At 29.6% G+C, this 18,295-nt stretch overlaps 1 non-coding gene across 1 annotated transcript; it reads left to right on the top strand.

Annotated features, from left to right (window-relative positions):
* The first annotated feature begins 2,052 nt into the window (after positions 1-2,052).
* Positions 2,053-2,159, top strand: LOC111885255 (small nucleolar RNA R71). Its single transcript, XR_002848058.1, has one exon. It is a non-coding gene; the product is annotated as a small nucleolar RNA R71 (small nucleolar RNA).
* The last annotated feature ends 16,136 nt before the right edge of the window (positions 2,160-18,295 follow it).

The following is an 18,295-nucleotide window of genomic DNA, read 5'->3' as shown; positions in this document are numbered from 1 at the left end:
TAATACGAAGGAAACAAACATCATTTGGTTATAAAAATAAAAACACACTAAATAAAAAATAAATAATTAAAAGGATATAAATTCCTTCAAACCGCGGATTGCCTCCTAGAAGCGATTATTTTTTAAGGAGTCATGAGTCGGACTCCTTCCCGCTCTATGTTGATGAGGTTGAGAACTCCTTATTCAATTTTAGACCCATTTATTTTTTTCTTGCATGCGGCCACTCGTCTCTTGTAAGCTTTCTTTGAGTTTCCCTTCTTGTTTTTGTTAGCCCCTTACTCATACTGGCGTTTGTTTCCATGAATTCCTTTAACTTTCTTTAGAAGTTATGGGATCCTTACTCTTAGTCTCCTCTTCTTCATCACTAGCCTTATGATCTTCACTTGTTTCTTTTATAATTACTTTAGGATTGGTAAATACATTTCAAAGAACATTGGAATTGAAGTTCGGGGATTTGAACATTTTACTTCTTCTTGAGCTTTTGGATCTTCCTAAACTAGTAACTCTTCTTCAATTAATTTCTTCAACTATTCTATCTCATTATCACCCTCTTCTTTTTCCACTTCGTCCATGAAGACTTCCTCATCACCACTTTTTCTTGAAGAATTGGAGTTTAGGTCTACTCCAAAGATAATTTGTTCATCCTTACTCGCAATGTAAGCTTGGAATTACGAATATCAACGAGTTCTCGAGTGGTGCTTAGGAAAGGTCTTTCTAGAATGACAAACACTTCTTCATCCTCCTTCATGTCAAGCACTACAAAATCAATGGGAAACACAAATTTTCCAACTTTCACCAATAATTCTTCTATTATTGTGTGAGGGTATGTAACGGATTTATTTGCCACGTGGATGGCCATTCTCATGGACTTCAACTCTGAGAGTTTGATCTTTTGGTAAAATGAATGAGACAATAGGTTAATGCTAGCTCACGAATCGGATAATGCATTTGTCTTTGTTGAGTTTCCAAATTCACAAGGGATTGTCAAGCTTCCTGGATCCATCATTTTAGTTGGAATTTCTTACATTATAGCAGCTGAACATTGCTCATTAAGAGTCACCTTTGATAAATTCTCCAACTCCTTGGGGTTGCTAATAAGATCCTTTAATTTTTTTGCATACTTGGGCATCTTAACAATTGCTTCAATAAATTGAATGTTGATGGAGATCCCATTTACTTGTTCCATGAACATCTTATGCTCTTGCTCTAGTAGGTCTTGCTTGGCTCAAGATGGGTATGGAGACAGTAGCTTATATGGCTTAACAAAAAAGGTTTCTAAATGTATGTTCAGTGTCCATGACGTGGCACCTTGGTCTCCATGTTGTGGTTGTTGGAGATAGATGTTTTTCTATTTCTCCTATTCTCTATCGACCTTTTGATCAGAATGCTTTTTAGTTGTTCGAAGGAGCACCAGAGGCTTATATTGATTTTCTTCTTCAATGGATATAACTAGCACATGCGCCTGCGGATTTGTTTGAGTACAACTTGGCAATGTTACCAATAATCTCTCTTGTAAAATCCTTGATAATTGCCAGAGGTTGGCCTTCTTTTCGGGTTGTACTTGTTCTTTTTGGTAAAAACCCTTTACTTGTTGCCTATATTTCTCTTCTTTTGTACTCTTTGTAAGGTTTTTACTCCTTCTTTGGTTTCCTCCAATCGTTGTCGAACCTATCTCCACTCGACTAACATACTTGTGAATTTTTGTTTCCATTCTCTAGGTCACAATATTTCTTCAAGAGAGATCCGCTACAATTGTCACATCCTACTTGAATTTCGTGATATGATTTCCCCATCTTTGTAATTGTCCGATCCATAGTGTCTAGTTTAGCAATTATATATGCCAAATTTTCTTGTGACCCTTCTCCCTTTGACTTTCCTCTCGTAACATATTCTCGTGGATTGTGGTATTCTCTTGAATGTTTTGCAAATTCTTCAATCAATGCTTTGTTGGTATTCAGATCCTTCTTCGTCATAGGTCCTTGGGAATCGAGAAGTTGTCGAGTGCAAACATTAATTTAGTTATATATTGTCGAGATCTCTTGTTGCACATTTAAGTCATGTCGAGGGCAATTCTGTAGCATCCTTTTGTAACGCTCCCAAGCTTCATATAGAGACTCCCCATCGAGTTGTTGAAAATTATGAATTGTATTTTTCAATTTAGCAATCTTTGAGGGTGGGCGAAATTATTGTATGTACTCCGTTCTCACGTTATCCCATGTTGTAACCACTCTCGGTGGTAGTGATTTTAACCAAGTCTTCTTCGCCTCCTTTAGTGTAACTGGAGGAATTCGTAACATCACCACAACTTTCGTCACATTCAAGATATTAAAGTAATTAGAGATCTCTATTGCTTCATCGATGTGCTTGTGTGCATCCTCATGGTCCTTCCCAAAGAATGGAATATCATTGAGCATATTAAGCATGTGTCGCTTAACATCAAATTTTGTTGCTAATGGAATTTTTGGCCGCATGAGCCTTGATCTGTTGTCATCTCGCATCCGCCTATTATATTCCTCCATTTTCATAGTCGTGATGTCCACCATTTTTTTGGGTTCACTTCCTTCTTCCACTTCGGTTTCACTCTCGGTTTTAGGTTTGTACCCACTTTCCTTCTTATCCGGTTTCTTAAAAGTTGATATAGTGTATGAAGTAAATCCCATGCTTCCTTGTCGGTGTCGGCTTTGTCAAAATCAAAGTCTTCAACTTTCATATCCTTGCTTTGCTTGCGAAATTTAGATTCCGGATTGTTGAAAGGTGGCATAATCTTTGAGGAGGATCCTCCGTTCATGAACTACCACAACAAAACAAGAAAGGACATGTAAAACAAAACAAAACATAATAACAATTATAATCCTCCATTTTCATAGTCGTGATGTCTTCTATTTCGTTTTGGGATTCACTTCTTTCTTCCTCTTCGGTTTCGCTCTCGGTTACTGGTTTGTACCCACTCTCCTTCTTATCCGGTTTCTTGAAGGTGATATAACGTATGAAGTAAATCCCTTGCTAGCTTTTGGATGGTTTTCTTCTTCATCGGTGTAGATTTTGTCAAAATCAAACTCTTCAACTTTCTTATCCTTCCTTTGCTTGCGGAATTTAGATTATGGGTCATTGAAAGGTGGCACAATCTTTGAGGAGAATCCTTTGGTCATGAACTACTTTAAAAAAAAAACAAAAGATACGTAAAACAAACAAAAACATAATAAAAAATAAAACTAAAAATACCTGGTAACCATGCCATGACACGGAGATCACCATGTCATGGAACCTGATTAAATAGAAAAACAGAAAATCAACTAAAAGTAACTTTTTGCGAATTTTAACCCACAAAAAGGATCGATTAACAAATAACAACTAATTTCTTCTAAAATAAGGTGATCCTCGACAACGACACCAAAAGCTTGATGTGTTTTAGATTTACTAAAAGTTTTAAATTTATAATCATATATAGTTTTACCAGCTAAAAACACAATTAGGCAGTATACCTAGTCGCTTAGTAGTATAGTAAAGTAAGTAAGGATTCGAACACAGGGAACAAAATTTTTAAACAGAAAATAACCGCTATTAATTAAGATAATAGATTAACTATTTTGGTCACTAACTTATGAGTTACAAGTTATGATGATCTGATTTCAAAGCATTTACCAATCCATGAGCCATTATGCATTGATTAAGCACAAGTTGGACACTAAGTTGATTTTAAGAATAACTGGACTATGAATGATAAATCTAGTGATTACTTATCTAAGATCAAGACAAGCAAATCAAGCATATATTATGAATCAATAAGACTCTCTAACACAATCAAAGATACTAACTATACTACCTAATTCTAGGATTTATTCAATCACTAGATCTAGCAATTTAATGTTCATAACGAACTAGATATAAAGTGTATACAATAAGAGTGATCAACTAATTACACTTAACTTGTAAGAAAAAAAAGTAAAGATTTGAACTTGAACATGCTAGGATTTAGCAAACACAACTAAAAACCAACTTCATAAATCTAATAACTAATTAAATCAATATTAGGGTTCATCTACACTAAATGAAAGTTAGTGTATTTAGCATATAATCATAGTAGAAAAACACATAAATATCAGTTAAACTAGGTTAAACATAGTCAAAATCAAGCAAAACGAATGATTTATTTGAGTTCCCCACAAAGATCTCTCAAAACCTTGACCCTAAATCAAACACTGAACTTCTTATGGTTCCTCAATAGTATTTGGTCACTTTTTGTCCTAGGTATTAGCCGTTCTGTGAAGCACACCTCAAAATTTGACCTAAAAGTCGTGTATATAGCTTCCGGATATAAGGCTCCACGTCGTGGGGAAAAGGCTCACCATGACGTAGGAGACACTTTAAACGCGTATGCTCCAAGTCTTCATGCAGATAATGAAGAAGGTTCTATGCTTCCACTTCATGTACCAAAGAATGCAACACCATGAGATCTTCTATTGCACACATTTTTCTCTTCTTTTTCTATTGATGATCTCTTCCAACCTCCAAGTTTCCAACTTCTTCCAATTTAGCCATTTTCCTTTGAGAATGTCCTTCTTTGTCTACAAAATAGACTTTACACTTTATAAGCACAAAATATCTTAATAATTAACTAAAATGAAGCTAAATGTGCTTAAATATTGCACTAAATGTATGAATAAATATAACAATATCAACCGATTACTCAAGTTTTTCAAATCAGATGATTTGATCGAAAATATATTGTAATGAAAGTCACCTAAGCAATAGAGATCTTAGGCATATGTTGGATCCGACATATCTATTAAATTTTGTTATTAGAGATCCCGTAAAACTAGGAATTATATACTAGTATGTAATTGATAATCGATATCTACCTGTTTGGATTCAGATGCATGGGATAAAGGATACCTAACCATATATTTGTTTTGCAACTTAGATCCTAGACTTTGATAATTAATGATTTTAAAAACTAAAAGGGTATGAATTATTGAAGATTAGATATTGAAAATATTAAAAGAAGTTTGTAGATAAAAAATATCTCTTCTTTTACCATGCATCATCTTTCATTTGTTGAAATAATAACATTCATAAAATATCATATTCCTGAACCACCCGCTTTGAGCAGTAAACTTGAACATGATACCTGGTGACAACACTATGATGTTGAATATGTTTCTAACATCATAACTAGGAATAGTTATTCCTTAATTCGAGGAAGTATTGAATAATTTAGATGTATATCATATATTCTGAAAGATTAACCAAATATTCCAAAAATACAGTGATATTTGTTTTGTAAGCCATTTCAAACAATGAAATAACACAAGGCTGAAAAGAGTCACCTTGTGTGATCTACGAAGACCATAGTTAATGGAATGGACACCTTTAAGCCCATGAAATCCAAGAAGACCCACAAACATGGATCATGTTTCTTCTTTGGAGAAATAGGACACTGAAAAAGGAATTGGTCCTCTTATCTGATGATAAAATCTAGAGACTAGTACTTCAAGTATCTACTAGATAGAGCTTATAATAAATGACTTGCAAATATTCAAGAAGAGTAACCAAATGAGCATAAGCAAGTTGGAACAACACTCCTAAAGTATAGTTTATTATTTATGCTTAGAAAGTAATGTATTTATGTTGTAAAACAATATTTGTTTTGGAATGGAACAGTATATGTTTTAATTTAGTCTATCTAAATATATACTCCCCATTTAATTTATTAATGATTGAGTATTTACTTAATCGTTTTACATAATGATAAAATTCATATTCTGAAACGATTAATTTCTATTATGAAACTAGATTTCATAATAGAATTATACAGTAAATATTAATGTTTATAAATAGCAAGTTCTATATGCAAACACTTTTTGAATTTACCTTGTTTTGAATCAAAGTTATCTATGACATTGTTATCTTTATTATATAAATGACATTCATATATTCTAACTTCAAGATATGTATTTTTGAAGGAAAATAATGTTGTTTATTAGACATATGTAAATATTATTTGTATATAGAAGATATACTAATGATATTTTCAATATAATATAGAGAAAATAATTAATAATGAAGTATGCACTATGATGTATGACTTCTTTTCTAATGAATGTCAAGATTTAGCACAAGATACCAAAACAACTTTATTAAACAACTATAGTAGTTGTAATTATATTTTACATGTTAAAATATAATTATGAAACCATTGTTGAAGTTTTCAAATATAAATTTGAGATCCATATCAGTAGAACCATCTAAAGCCTTAGTGATAATAAATGATGAACTAAACCTTACTGTTTATGGCTTACTTTCTAATAAGTGGAAATTATCTTCCCTTATTCTTTTTGGGATTATACCTTAATCATTATCACTTATATCTTGAATACAAACACCAACTAATAATTAGATAAAACACTTTATAAGATTTAGTATGGAAAGGCTATATCCTTATCTTAGTTAATGTTTTGAGGATTTGACGCCTATGTTAGACTAAATCTTCTAATCCCCAAAATCTACTAATTACATATTTGTAGAATACTCTAAAAGGTAACTTAGATTATCTATAAAACTCACCTAGAATAAGTTTTATTATTCCTATGAAAGCTAATTTAAAAGAAAGCAAGATTCTAATGACAAAATAAGTTGGAGGAACATGTAACCTAAATCAACTCAAGAACCATAGCATAATGTAGCAATAGTTAGCACTAGTTCCAACAAGGAATTGATGAACATGAATAACAACTATTCATAAATACAAACAATTTTCATATATGGTAGAAATCATCTATGACTAAAGAAATGTGGAATCTCTCATTGATGAGTTATTCATGATGGTTTCTGGAAAATCCATCAACTACCAAAATGTTATATCAAATCTTGAATCTGATTAATGACTAAGAGTCATCAACACTAAGATATAATCCATGTCTAGTAATCAAGTATGACTTGATTAATCTTTCTCTCTATAGGAAGGCTAGAATGAGTAAGTTGTTTTTCTAGAAGGAATACATACATGGAGATCTATACACATTAAACAAGACTTGTAATAAAACGATTTTCTTATACTCATATCATTGACTATGATCTCTATCATCCTCATGTCATTGACTATAATTAAACCTTTTTACATGTAGTTATAATTAGATCAACAACAATATTATTTACCATAACTACATATTCTTAATATGAGATATGACAAATAGATTTAAAAAAAAAGAACTTTTCTTAATAGACACCTACTTGAAGATGTCTATATAGCTTATTATGGAGGTTTTCTTAATCAATGTTATCCTAACAAAATGTGTAATCCTTAAGATCCGTTTATGGATCTAAAGGAAACATCTCAACATTGGAATCATCATTTTAATATGAAAACACAAGGAATGATTTTATATATCAACATGAAGATAACATATGTTTTTACTAAGAACTAATGGCAACGATAGTGATATTCCTAATCTTGTATGAACAATACATACTTAATCATGAGAAACTATATTTTGACTTTGCAAGGCACTTTCGCCTTGACTCAAAAAATTCCTTATGAGATGAAACACTTAGGAAAGACAAGATACATTCTTGGAATGTAAAATCTATAGATCAAGATACAAGATTCCTTTGGAGGACCCTTGACATTTCCACATTGCACCATTTTGAGCATGCCTCAAAAGGACCTAGCACACACACACACACACACACACACACACACACATATATATATATATATATATACACACATAAATATAAACTTATGAACTATAATTGGATTATGACTTCATTATGGATTGAAGAGTAAGTTTTGTAGAAATGAGGTCTAAGCAAAAAAAATAGCACAATCTACTACAAAATAAGAATACATTGATACTTTAGAAGATGTAATCAAATATGATTGGATGAATAAGTTCATTGAAAAACTAAGTGGAGTCCTTCAATTCAAGGATAACCTAAAAATCTTTTGTGACATCAAGTGTATACTTAATCAGGCTAAGAGACTCTAAATCACATAAGAACACCAATCATATTCTCCAATATATTGAATTATACTTAGAATTAAGTTAAATATGGAGATGATAGTATTTGTAGAATTCACACAAATTAAATTTAGTCATACCCATTAATAAATTCTTTCATTAAGCTAAGTATGAATGATTACACTTGAGCTATAAGACTTTGTTATTCTAGAAATGGGATTTGATTTGGATTTAATATTTGGATAATGGAACATTGTCACAACAACTATTAAATTGTTTTGATATATTGGATATGATCATCACATCAATAGTTGTTGTGTTCTATATTAACATGTTTAATCCATGAATAGTATTGTTATTCAAATTGTCCATAGTCGGTTATAACTATGGGAGCAATTATGTAGTCAAGATGGGAGTTGTTCCTTTTATGTGTTGAGTGCTAGACATCTAACGTGTGTTACCCAAAGTTGAACACCAAATGATATAGGTTGCGATCCAAGTCTCATGTTCAAAAGGATGTATTTAACAAAAGTATAACTAATAAACTTACCTTATACATCAATTGAAGCTCGGAGCTTTTGGGAATTGGAAGTTGATGAATGAAATTCTTCTTTATGTGTTGTCGGGGTAAGGAAATGTTGCTAAATATTCACCATTATCTACATCAATCTATGACGATCGTTGTGCAAGTGGTAGATTGAAAGATCCTTATGCCCAAGAGTCATTATAAAATGATATGTCTAATGAAACATGATCTTATATTGTCATAGCTTATAGAAAGTTATTACTAATTGATAATTTATTAGTATAATTTGATTATTAATAAATATTATACACACTTGTATTTAATTGAAAAAAATATTATTTTATAAAAATAATATTTTTCCAACATAAAAGAAATTATTATTTTCTATAAAATATTATTTTATAAAAATAATATTTTTCCAACATAAAAGAAATTATTATTTCTAGAAAATAATAATTAAAAAGAAAATTAACTAGTTATATTCATAAGACATAAATATATATGTCATGTACATTAATTTGGACACTTGGAGTAATCATCTAATTCTACATGTAATTAACTAGTTGAAGTAATGCAATGGAAGAAAATCTAGTTTTAACTACCTAGTCAAATCCATGGGGGTCCTCCATGAGAGGTTTTGGTTTCTTGTTTGACTTGCAACTAAATCCCATGCTTTATTGCAAGAGGTTACTTGCACACTTTTGAAGGTATGGTCTTTCACATGGGTGTGTTAATATATAAAGAAGTGTTAGTTACAAAAACTTTCTAGTTTTTCACTTCTTTGTTTCCTCTTTTCTCTCTTTATTGCCATGAACAAAACAGGTTCTCTCCATTCTCCATGTCTTACATTTGGCGCTACAATAAAGGCTATTATTTTGTTCTCATTTGAAAATATATTTGGTATATACTTTTAAGGCTTAAGAACAGCTAATATGCAAGTGAAGACTAGCATCTTTGGTAGTTGATTATTGCTTAGTGGATATCTCTAGAGAGTTTCTATTTTGGAGCTTGTTGTCGTCTTCAACTTTTTAATTGCCAAAAGGAACCAAAGTTCTCAAAGGTTGTAAACTTCTTCTTTCCTATAGTAATGTTTTAATCCTCCTAAGCTTCGTAAAATGATCCTTGGTTGGTAAAATGGTTTAAGTTTATTCAAATCTAAAATGCTTCTACTACTAATCACGTCATTTTTAACACTATAATTAAATTAATTTTGAAGAAAACCCAACAATAATGCCCGAGAAAAGGTTGTTATTTTAGAAATGGAAAGTTTGAAGTATTTGATGCTAAGGTGCTCATAAACCAAATCTTATTTATATGAAACTAACCTTGATCCCGAGTTTTTTTCAATTCAAGAATGCTAATTTTCATTCACATGTTTAAAATAGCCCGATCATGAGCCTTGCCCAAAAACATAGTAAATAATCATGAAATCAATGTGGATAGTCTACAGACCATGTGTTGCGTAACACCAAAGTTTAACTTTTTGACACATTTAGAACCACATAAATCCATTACCATGGGAGAGTTGGGTATGACCAGTCAACAGTAAATTAAGAACATTACGCTCTGAATACGTAAAATTGTTTTATATATTGATCACATTCTTTGTAGTAAAAACAATCCTTCCATGGTTTCCTAGTAATGATCAATTCAAAAGTACCAAACTTGTAAAATAACATCTAAGCTTTATTACAACTCGAAGTTACTTCATATGCTATTTTGAGAACATCTAAATGGTCTGTAAACTAAAAAAATTCAAAGATTTTGAATGAATTTGGATAGTCAAAATTGAGTTTTTCTTTTTCTAGTTCAGGATGTCATATGCGGATTTTATCCTTTTCCAAAATCATTTCACAACATGTGTTCTTCTAAATGTCAACGCTCAAGAAACACTTGTTTATCCTTTCAGAGATTCGTTCACACTCATGCTTTTCTTCTTCTGTTCAATCTGATCAAAACAAATTTTAGATTCAAAATATAATCCACTGTTAAATTTCTTGATCTCAAGAACAGAAGTAGAAGATGACTACTCACATTGCTGCTTCTGAGATGTTCATCAAGGTAGGCATTCAAGGAAACTACATGCAGATAAAGAATCTGAAAAAGTTGTTTTTTCAAAGTACGATGTTGTTAATGAACTTCTTTGTGCAAATTTCAATGCTATTAATCAAATTCATTTCCAGAACAATGTCCTACAAATGATACCCAATGTAGGAAAAAATGAAAGTTTTCAATGTCATCTAAAAATAATCCAAAATAATAATTTTTTAAAAATATAATGCTGTTAATGAACTTTTTTTCTACAAATTTCAATACTACAAACATATTTTTTTTCCAGAAAACCATGATATTAATGACCTACTAATGAACATTTAAAATTATATATTAAATAAATGGTCCACTTGTGAACAAAATTAAAAAATGGTTTAAAAGAAAATGAAAATGTATTTTCCATTAACTAACTAACTATATATATATATATATATATATATATATATATATATATATATATATATATATATATATATATATATATATATATATATATATATATATATATATATAATGAGCTCTAATGTACAAAAAAAATGAAACTTTTCCAACTAAAAAGAATTTAAAAAAGTAATTTTTGGAAACTACAATATTATTAACAAACTTTTTTTTTTGCAAATTTTAATGCTATAAATTAATTTTTTTTCTAGAAAATAGTCCTTTAATTGAACTTCAATATACATAAAATGTAACTTTCCGTATCATCTAAAAATAATCCAACAAAGTAATTTTTAAATGTATGATGCTATTTATGAACTTTTTCTAAAATGTTCAATAGCTAAAAACATTTTTTTCCAGAAAACTATCACATTAATGACCAACAAATGAATATTTAAACTACACTGATGTAGCTGGAAATAAATAAATAAGATAGGAAACCTATAAGATTACATAAATGGTCTATGTGTGAAAAAAAATTACATAAATGGTCCATATATGAATGAAAATCTAATGTACTTTCCACTAACAAATTTTTTTCCAGGACACTATCCTATTAATGAGTTCTAACGTACAAAAAATAAAATTTTTTAAATCATATAAAAAGAATCTGACGAAATCATTTTTTCAAAGTATGATGCTATTAATGTGTGTGTGTGTGTGTGTGTATATATATATATATATATATATATATATATATATATATAGGGTATTTTGTTTCGTACATTTATTGTGTGTTATAATGCATCAATAGGAATTTAGTAAATTAAATAATTATTTAATTAAATAAATATAGATATTAAATGATTTCCATAATTATATGTACATTAAATGATATCGATAATTATAATTCTATTTTTATGGAAACTAATTAAATTCGTCATTAATGTCAGCAATAACATTCTTTCAGAATGAATTCGCATCTAGGTTTTTATATATGAGTTCGCATTTTGTTTCAGTACTCACTCACTTAAAATACAATAGAGTTGATAATATGAAGAACGAGAGTGTATTATACTAGAATACACACTCATTCTGCTGGAATACACTCTCATTCTTCTAGATATGAATTCATTCTGAAAGAATATTATTGTTGACATTATTGATGAATTTAATTAGTTTCCATAAAAATAAGTTATAATTGTGGATAGCATTTAATATACATATAATTAATACTAAATTCCTACTCGTGTATTCTAGCATACAATAGATGTGAGAAACATTTGAACCTACCTCTCTCTCTCTCTCTCTCTCTATATATATATATATATATATATATATATATATATATATATATATATATATATACATATACATATATATTCAAAAGTTCAATGTTGTTAATGAAATTTGTTTTTAGACCACCATCTTAAAACCATGCTTCAATGTACAAAAAAGAATTTTGATTTTGGATTGAAATAGGGGTTACGATTTTTATTCAAATCATAAAAATTCTTAAAACACGAAAACCGAAAAAATAAAATGAAACAAGATACTCACCACTTGTATATATTTAGGTCTAGCAACTTCTAATTGGGCTGGAAAAACCTCCGGATCAAAGGAATTCCAGAATAATGAAAACCATGAACACTTTAGTTTTGTTTTATTTGGTCATCGAATAATGACAACCATGAACATTGTGATGCTATAATAAATGAATTAGCTTCCTATTTTTAACATTTAACCCTTTGGTTTAAAGTGTATCCATTGAGAAAGAAAACCCTCATTTATTTGTATCTCTCTCTCTTAAAGGGGGTGCCTTCGTATTTTTAACATTAAACCCTTTGGTTTTAAAGTATATCTATTGAGAAAGAAAACCCTCTTTTTTAGTAAAAACATGTGGGTGTAATATATGTCTAGAGTCCATGGAGATATAAATTAGTAAAAACATGTGTCTCAAAACTCTCCAAGTTATTTGTTTTTGAAATAGTCAAAAATCAAAAATACTTTATTGCTTTAAGTTCTCATGTTTTTACGAGTAAAATTTCTTTCTTTAAATATATATATATATATATATATATATATATATATATATATATATATATATATATATATATATATATATATATATATATATATATATATACTTAAAACATGGTGAGAACTGCACGCATAATAGTCCACCATCCACTTCCTCAAGAGTATAAACGTCAAACTTAATATTTAGGCGTGACGTGTTAGAATGCGACACACATCCGGGGTAATTAATACGAACTCCAGAATTTAATCACTTGGACAAAATTTTTTTAAGCATGTATATACTCGGTTCTTAGGTTATTTTTTCGGTTTTTTTTTTTTTTTTAATTTTTTTCTACTCTTTTTGAAAGTTTTCATTTTTTTTCTGTTTTTAATGTTTTTACTACATACATTAAGAAACTAAGGTATTTGTTTATTTTTGTTTTAGTTTTTTAGCTTTTTATTTTTTATTTTTTAAACTAAATATCAATTCGAGTTTCTAATTTTTAACAATTATAAAAGTTTTAAATAATAAAAATATTAAGGATCATAATATTCTCTGTTCATACTATTTTGAATCATAAAATATTTTGAATCAAATTATTTTGAATCTTAGTATTTTGGATCATATCTGAATCATATGATTTTGAATCAATAATATATTCAATTAAAAAAATTATTTGTTCAAAAAACAAATTTTGGATCATTATATATTTTGAATCATAAAAGATATAATAATGATCATAAAATGTTTGAATCAATATATTTTTAGATGATAATAAATTAAGGATCATAAACGTATTGAATCATAACTTTTTATTTTTGAATCATACATATTTTGAATGATATTATTTTGGATCATATTATGTTCAATATTTAAAAAAAATACATAGTCTTTTAAAATAAAGTTTGACATCTAAATAACCTTATTTATAAAAATGTCTTTTCAAAAATTTCACAATATATGATATATAATAAAACTTTAAAGAGAATTTTTAATTTGGAAAACGAATTTATATATATATATATATATATATATATATATATATATATATTATATATATATATATATATATATATATATATATATATATATAGTAACTGGACTAGTATTACCAAGAACTCTATTATTCCCTTTTTGAATTTGGATAAAACAAGTTTCAGTTATATTTTTAAAATAGTATTTATTAAAATTAAAAAATAAACACCTCAAAAACATATGTTTTAAAAACTCTTTTTAGAAAGTCACTAGTATAATAAGTAGAAGTATCCTTTAAATTTTCATGATTTTTTAAGAATTTTTTTACGATTTTCATAAAATTTAAAAAGTAAAACAAAGAAGAAAATGATTATGGCAAAAAAACAATACAATTGGAAAAAAAAACTCATGGAATGGTTGGGTTGTAGGGTTTGGGGCGGGGATGATGCTAGTATTATATATATATATATATATATATATATATATATATATATATATATATATATATATATATATATATATATATATATATATATATATATATATATATATATATATATATATAGGGCTAAGTGATAATGTGGATGGACAACTATTGTCTGGATGCGTGGATAATGCTATTTTATGAAAATTACTAACATAATATGTTGTTTAGTAAAGTTTATACATTCAATCTCACAGAACTATTGTTATTTTAATAGATTCTCACCAACTCTAATTCATTTTTGTTCTCATGCATCGTTTTTTATTTATTTTAATTCTTACACAATACGACTCAATAAATAACATCCTGATAACATTCTAACAGAATGAGAATAATTTAAAAGAGTGAATAATAACCTTATAGACGATTTAATTAGTGAAAATGCTTAATAATTACATTAATTATATAAGATTGAACGTATTCATATTATCAAACAACATATTTTCTTTGTCATTCTCACATAATAACATTATCCACACGTCCACCAAATAGACGTCAATCCACACTTGAAGCTATATATATATATATATATATATATATATATATATATATATATATATATATATATATATATATATATATATATATATATATATATATATATATATATATATATATATATATATATATATATATATATAAGGTTAGGTTAATTTGATACAGGTCTAATTTTGTGATATCGTGAGATCATTTTTTCTAGTGAAATATTATAATAATCTATTATTCAAAAAAATATAATATATGTAATATTATGATATTCTAAAACAATATTATTAACACATTTTACATTGAAATATTCTAAAAGCATATAATGTTAGAATATTATACATATTATATTTTTACGATGACTAAAATATTAGAATATTCCATTAGAAAAAATTAGTCTTACGGTCTTACAAAATTATGTCCTTCTTAAATGAACTCATATATATATATATATATATATATATATATATATATATATATATATATATATATATATATATATATATATATATATATATATATCATGTGATTTTTTTCATATAGTTAATACTTTATCATTTATATAAATATGACTTTTACTTTATGGAAAAAAGAAAATAAATAGTGCTAGAGTGATTAAGAGATTCTAAAAGGCCAACCATAAGGCTATGGTGTATGGTCACAATGTATTTACTAGAAAAGTGATGTCACGTATGGGCCACATCACCCCACTACATGTTCACCACATGTTCACTAGCGGGAAAATGAAAACTCGATGCATGGAATAATGCCTTATGGAAAAATAAGGGGTAGAAAGTATGACATGCGGCTCCTTAGAGAGTCTTTTATTAGGAAGAGAGATTTTCCGTTTCCAAAAAAGATACTACGGTTTCATTTTTAATACTTCTTTATATAAACCATAAATGTTTTAACTCATTATACTATTTACTATATCCATACTAAACACAATGTATGGTGTGTTGTTTGTCTATTCCCAAGAACTACTCTACAAACAACACATCAATATAACTCCTTATCCACGACATTAGATGTATGACCAACTATGTAAAAATAAAAAAAATCTTGATTCAAATATGTGACAACCCGAAATTTATCCCGTCATTTTTTAACCTCATCGTCCGTTAACCTTTTGGATTAGGTTAATTAAATAGGGACTTTATTATGACTTCGTAAGGGTTGGAAAAAATTAGAAACACTCTTAATATTCCCTTGAAAGATTTTAGGTTACAACCAAGTCAAATTACGACCATTTAATCGGGTGCGACCAAAAGCCTCGTTTAACGTCAGTATCGGGTAGATTTCCTCCGAGCCACAAACTCAACCCCCTATATAAGGTGAGTGGACTCCATTGAATCCTTTTCACTCTCTCTCTACTCTCTCTATCTCTCTCTCTACAAGTTGCTTTCGATCTAAAAAACCGCCCATTTCGAGCCCCAAACTAGTAAGTGATCTACCCTAAATTGTTGTTTAGCTCATTTAACATGAAAATTCATGTTTAAGACATCCAATAGGGCCAAATCACGTGTTTACGGCCCAAGAACACTCTTGGACCATAAACACCCATAAGTGGGGTTTTGAAGCCCCAAAACCCTTCTAAATCACTCCTAGGGCTTAGATATGACTTTTGGACTTACACATACGAGCTTAGAACACCAAAACCTTGCATTTTGAGGAGTAAACATGAGTTTACGGCCCAAGAACACTCTTGGACTGTAAACCCCTCTTCATGGACCGTGAACACCTTTTAAGGTGTTAAACTTGCCCTTAAACACCTCCTATGGCCTGGGAAAATGTCTAGAATCAACCACAAATGAAGTAGGGGCTTTAAAGATCAAAGAACCAAGGACCTAGGAGTTTACGACCATAAACCCCCCAAGGATTGGTCCATGGGCCGTAAACTCCCATAATGAGGCCAAATGATGCCCTAACTTCCCCATTTGACTTGAAAAATGCATAGAACTTTATACCCTTTCATTTAAGACCTTAATTCAAGAAGGGAATGACCAAGTGATAGTTTACGGCCATAAAAATCTTGGTTTAAAGCCGTGAACTCCCTAAAATGGTCCATTTGGAGCCTTAACCCTTTCCTATGCCCTAGATTTGAACCTAGCCTAATTCTACGAGTGATATAAGACCTTAAAACATACAAGAGCACACCACCCATGAGTTTACGGCCGTAAACTCATGGGGATATGGTCTTAGGGCCGAAAACTCGATAAAGAGTTTACTCTTGAAGAGTAAACTCCCTAACTAGGCCATACACTCCCTTATTGCAAACCCAATAGCCTCCTAGCACTTGACCAAAGTGTTTTCCCCGCACATTAGGATGCCTATACGTGATTAATTAGTATTATAAACACTAATTGTATGTAAACATATGCCTTCATAGGTTAATAGGTCACTAAGTGTGTTCAAGTCTTTACTTGCCACCGAGCACCCAACCGGCACCTCCATCCGATCCACTTACAACAGGTGAGTTCATACCCCTGAATTAACCTTTTAAATGATTTTAACTGCTTTTATAAGGGGGGGGGGGGGAATACAAGTTGATCTATACAGTTATTATATAAATCACATGTGATTGATAACTGTATAGCAAAATGGATTTTCGCATGTTATATTGTTTTATCCAGCTTAAGATTTTCCAATCTCGCTTTCAACTCTTGTTAAAGGTTTTCCAAAGGTTTTTCTTCACTTAATCTGTTTTATACAAATCGTTTTCAAAGTTGTTATGAGAGGTTTTTCAAAGGATTCCAAAGATTTTCAAACTGACATCAAGTCGTAAATTTCTTATGTGTAAAGGTTTTCATCAAAGTTTTCTTCTATGCTTTTACTTTGTTAAATGCATGCATGTATTTTTATACTTATATAAATCATTTTTAAAGGACTTAGGAAGGCTAGTTCGCCCTATTTCCTTTTTCCTCGTTGGGATGTGGTCTGGTGGGTATCGGTTATCCGTTCCGAAGGTCATTTAAAACATTGGTTATATATCATTTATACATATATAGACATAAAGGTTTCCATCGACCAGTTCATTTCCCTTGGGTACCAAGGGAATCCTTCCATTCATCATTCATAGATCTTTCGTTAAATGCATGCCTGTATTTGTATAGTTATATAAATAATGTTTAAAATACTTAGGAAGGCTAGTTCACCCTATTTCCTTTTCCTCGTTGGGATGTAGTTTGGTGGGCATTCGGTTATCCCTCCGAAGGTCATTTAAACAGTAGTTATATATCATGTATACATATATGGACATAAAAGCTCTCTCTTTCTCTCTCTCTCTCTCTTTTACTTTAGAATGTGACACATTGTTTCCCTCTACGACACTTCATTGCGCCATCGCCGTGTAACCAGAGTCTCCGGAAGGAGAGCGAACTTCATGTGTATAGATCTATACAGGACTGACACTC

The sequence above is a fragment of the Lactuca sativa genome, chromosome 5 (genome assembly GCF_002870075.4).
Source record: "Lactuca sativa cultivar Salinas chromosome 5, Lsat_Salinas_v11, whole genome shotgun sequence".
NCBI classification, from domain to species: Eukaryota; Viridiplantae; Streptophyta; class Magnoliopsida; order Asterales; family Asteraceae; genus Lactuca; species Lactuca sativa.
This window is presented reverse-complemented; position numbering and strand designations above follow the sequence as displayed.